This window comes from Cucumis melo, chromosome 7 (genome assembly GCF_025177605.1).
Source record: "Cucumis melo cultivar AY chromosome 7, USDA_Cmelo_AY_1.0, whole genome shotgun sequence".
NCBI lineage: Eukaryota > Viridiplantae > Streptophyta > Magnoliopsida > Cucurbitales > Cucurbitaceae > Cucumis > Cucumis melo.
This window is the reverse complement of record NC_066863.1, coordinates 6,013,821-6,019,360: the sequence shown is the minus strand read 5'-3', so window position 1 is coordinate 6,019,360 and position 5,540 is coordinate 6,013,821.

Genomic DNA, 5,540 nt, shown 5'->3' with positions numbered 1-5,540 from the left:
TCTCCCTCTCTTTCTTTGGCTATATTTTGCAAGTGATTTAGAACTCAGTTTTTGGTTATGTTTGTACTTCATAATCTCAAGTAATTAAATTCAATTTTGAAGGTTTGTGTGTGTGAAGTATGATAGGTTTTTGTGGCATAGGAATGGATTCCTTCATCCATCTCATGAACAATCTTCAAAACAAAAGTTAAAAGTTTGATATATGATGAGATCCAAGACACTGCATGTTCGTGTGTGTAGGGCAGAATGTATTTCATTTGTAAGCTATGGCAAAAATGTGTCATGTGTGCATGTCTTGAACCTTCGACTCCGGGTTATGTCAATTACCACTATATGTGTGCATATTTTACATTGTACTTTAATTTTATGTTAAATATACAACATATATAATGATCTATATAAATCGATAATAGTTTTAATCAGGGTAAGATTTTACAAATTAACTTCCAATATATGAAATTCAATGCAAATTTGATGAAATATAATAATTATTCATCAGAAATTATCAAATTACGTGGAATATATGAAAAATAATGCAAAATCAAAGAAAATGACATGGTATATATATACTTGAGTGACTGTAAATAGATGTATATACTATAAAAATTATGTGGCATATATAATTGATTAACTGTACGACATACTATATTTCATAATTTTATACGTATAATTAATAATATGAAACAAATATGCACTCACTGAAAAAATGTGAAGGAGATGAACGAAATAAGAAAGAAAGGACGGAGAGAGAGATTGGAAAGTGAGAGAGAGAATGGACGAAGGGAAAACTTTTTTAACAAAATCCAAAAAGAAAAATAATTAAGGGATAATTTTGATTATAATATTAGCATAATAGAATTAATCACTAGGGGTGAGCATCGGGCGGTTGGGGTTGGTGTTTCAACCAAACTGTCCCGAACCGACCTCGGCACGGAATGTGGAAAACCGGCTTCAGCCGCTGTTTCTAACAAAACCGATCGATCCAACCGTCGGTCGGTCAGTTTGGTCAATTTTTTTTCCTTTTTCCTATGTTTCTTGTTTTCTTTGATAAACGATTTTAAAAAATAAGAATGACATTATTATGTTTTATTTCTCTTTTTAATTTCAACAGAAAAGTCTGTCTCTGTGATATATATTTTATATTGTCTTAAAACCATATATTTATGTAAAAAATAAAATCTAGTTCTATTTATTTCAATTCTTAGTTCATAATTCTTACACAAATCAATAAAATAAACAACATAGAAAATAAGAATGTAAACTAACATACTACCAATATGAAATAAAAAATACAATTAAGAGACAAATACATTCAAGTTCAATTCACTTCACCACGTTACTATTAAGAGTTATAAATAATCAAATACAACTGAAATATCAAACATAAACAAACACTATGATAGTCTAGTCGATAGAAATATTGCAAGTCTTGAATCAAAATTAGTTAGTAATCGCCAAGTCGGTGATTGACAACTTATCAAAATCTGGAAGGTCTTCAAGCTCCTTTTCATTCTCCATAACGACTCGGAATCCTACATAATCAATATCAAGAATTTATTGAATAATTTAAGATTTCACTAAAGTTACACATTACAACTACGAAAGATATCATGTAAAGATTTGAATAATACATTCTTCAAATTTTGAAGCCTCTTCCAATTCATGTGGAATTTGAAGATCTGTTGGATCAGAATTTAGCCAATTTTGAGTACATATGAGAGCCTCCACTGTTTTAGGAGCCAATGAGCAACATGATGAGTCAACAACACATCCTCCGTACTAAAAGCCGACTCAGATGCTACAGTAGAAACTGGAATAGCCAAAATATCTCTAGCCATACAACCAAGAACCTCAAATCTTTCACTATTCATCTTCCACCACTGTAGTATGTCAAAATCACCTTCGGTCCTAACATTGGCTTCCAACAAATAGATATCAATCTCTGAAGACCCCTGTTTGAAAGGTGTAGTAGCATCATCTTCAAATTCCTCAACAATCCTGTCGTAGACAAAATCTTCACCCACATTTTCATTTGAATCAAAATCAATATTAGCATCCAAGCCTGAAACAGTTTGTGTTCTAGTTGTACTAGTACTGCTACATCCTTGTCTACTCCCATTTCGAGTAATACTATACTTGTGAAAGAGACGTCTATAACATTGTTACACTACATTTTTTATGGATTTAGCAACCTCGACACCAAAAAAAAAAAAAAAAAATTCAAACAAAAAGATACAAATCTTAATTTCTTTCGGAGATCCAACACAATAGCAATATACAACAACAAATTCTTAGGGTTTCTTCCTCTTTTTTTTTTTTTTGTTTTTCTTGTGCACGGGTTCCAAGGCTCATTTATACAAAAAAACCCAATATTAAATTCCCTTTTTCTTTTCCTTAATTTAATTCAAAACAATCAAATCCTCTCTCTCTTCAATTAAAACTCCCAATCTCCTTAATTTCAAAATCAACCAATCACATCACTCCCTTTTACAAGTATATATATATATATATATTTTTCCAAATAAAATATCACATTATTTTAAACCAAAATAATTCGATTTTTCTCTCCCCTCAACTCAATTATCTTATCTTCGACAAACAACCTTACCAAATTTAATTATCCAATTAGAGAAATTATTTTATCCTCAAACTTAATTAATTACACCACCAAAATTTCATTAATAACTACGTCCAAAGTTTCAATAACTACACTTAAGATGACAAAATTAAAACAGAAAGTATATCTTAGGCTAACTTTGTATTTTAATATCTTTTGAAGGCTAACTTTGTTAATTAAAAGTGTAACATATTACATCCAAACAATTAAATCCTGCAAAATAGATCATAAAAAATAGGAAGAACCAAACACTTTACATGCACATACACCAACATTATAGAAATAAAAAAAATCGTACAAGAAATTACACACATCCAATAATACGCTTCAAGGATACAAATCATACAATAATTACTGCCAAACTTTCGAGATCTCCAACGGGAAGATAAAAAATTTCCACAAAAACAAAATAATTTATTAAAAAAATAACAAAAATAACAACATTACACACACGAATCCATACAGAATCCATACATAGTAGTATTAAATAAGAAAGGGAAAAGAAGTTCATTATATACTGTATACTATATTACATAATTTAAGAAAAAAATTAAAAACATGAAACAATTAGTTGAAGAAGATGACCATCATAACACAAAACAATTTTGACCATACCTCACAAAAAATAATAGAACTATATTGTGTAAAATTAATATTGTGTAAAATCATGTTTAAAGTAGGTGATTTATTCAAATATTTCTAATTCTTTTGCTCAAATTAAACAAAATTTATTTGGGCTAAATGGCTAAAATTCAATTAAGCCTAGAAATAAGCTTAATTTAGCCCAAATGATAAATAAGACTCAAGTTCATATGATGGGACCTAGGGGTTTGATCCATATACCAACCAAACTCAAGCCCATAAAGCTAGACAACTTTATAGATAAAGGAGTTCTCTTTATCAATGGGAGAGAGTTATGTGTGAAGAAGTTTATCTTTACTTTCACTTATTGTATTTACATATTGCAAGCTATTTATATAGAAGAAACTTGATAGTTGCTAATTAACTAACAGCTGGAATTAATAAATAGAATATAACTAATCTTTGTAACAAATTGATATAACTGAATGACAGTTTTATTGTTGATACTCCTCCTCATGTTGGACGATGAATGTCAATGATTCCCGACTTGGATATTAGTCTAGATAAGGTAGATATAGGCAAAGCTTTAGTAAACACGTCAGCTAGTTGTACGCTAGATTTGATAGAGAGAACTTTGAGAAATCCATTAGCTATCTTGTCTCGAATAAAGTGACAATCGATTTCTATATGTTTCGTTCTTTCATGAAACATTGGATTAGAAGCGATGACAATGGCTGCTTGATTATTACAAAATACTATGGTGGGCATTAAGATCTTTACATGGAGATCATTAAGGAGTTGTGAAATCCACATCAATTCACTAGTAACCGAAGCTAGTGCTTTGTACTCAGCTTCTGCTGATGATCTGGAAACAGCGGCTTGTTTCTTGTATTTCTATGATATTATAGTCTCCTAGGAATACACAAAAACTAGTAATGGACCTTTTAGTATCAGGACATGATCCCCAATCAACATCAACAAAGGCTCTTAGATGGAAAGAGACAATATGACTTATTAGAACACGTTGTTCGGAAGACCTTTTTGAAGGGATGAAAGCCCTACGCAGCGGAAGAATTAATAGAGATCTTAACTCAATTTCAATTGGGTGGGAACCTAAAAAATACCAATACATTGGTAAAACCTTATTTATGGCTAAGCATGCTTTGAAAAAATGAATAACAGAGAAATTCAGAGAATTGGAAACTTATGATCGTTGATGTCTCTGTATCTACAAAACTCCAAATTGGGAGACACCACCATTTGGAAACTTTCCTATTCTCTACTTGAGATTTGGTGTGGGAACCAATTGGGAGGAAATTTTTTTTTCAGAGAAGATTTTTCTTTTTTAGAGAGAATTTTAACGTCTATCGAATCACAGAACAATTCTTCTATTTTGTTACACAAAAAAATTTTCCTCTTCTTCAAGCGGAAGAAGCGGGAAGTTGAGAGAATAAATGGAAAGGTGGGAAAACCACTCACATTCTCTATTAATTTAATAAATCAATATTAAATTAATATATGTTAAAAGAATTAATTAAGTTAAAAATTAATTAAATTATATTAATATTTTATTTAAATCATATTTAATGAATATCTCTCACATATCCTATAGTTTTAATTTAATTAATTTAATTAAATCAAATTAAACTAAATATTAATTAATTCTACAATTAATTAATTGCTAAATTAAATATCATATATTTAATTTAATCCAAATTTGAATCATATTCAAATATAAATTTTTCTCATAATCTATAGTTTTAATTGTTGGAATTTATGTACTAAAACTTGTAGTTTGTAGTTAAAACTATATTCTATTCAATAAAGTGGTTATTATAACTTATTAGTGAAAATAGAATACTATAATCTTAAATCCAATTAACTAAGGTCCCAAGGCTACCTAGAGTACACTTGAACTTTATGTAGAGACATAAACATAGATCAAGTTCGAGTTTATAGCCGAAACGGTCTATAGTGTATGAATAAGGTCGGGCGCCTTATTATGGAAAAGCTATGGATGCGACCCCTTTGTAGTTAGTATAAACGAAGTGATCCTAAATCGTTCATGTGGAGACATGGAAGTGGAGGCATCCTATGTAAAGAGTTTACATAAGACTGGAACCAAGAAATAGTCACTTTTAAGTTATATCACTGTTGAATATATAAACTAACTATTTCGATTATGATGACTTAGGTAGCTTAATCTTAATCCTAAGCTAACTATGAACTTCTGTTCAAACGGTATTATCCTTAAATCTGCATGGGTGAGGGCAACTCAATGACGCTAACCCAACAAGCCTCCCATTTCAGAGGTAAGACCGGGTGGATGGCTAGGGACATA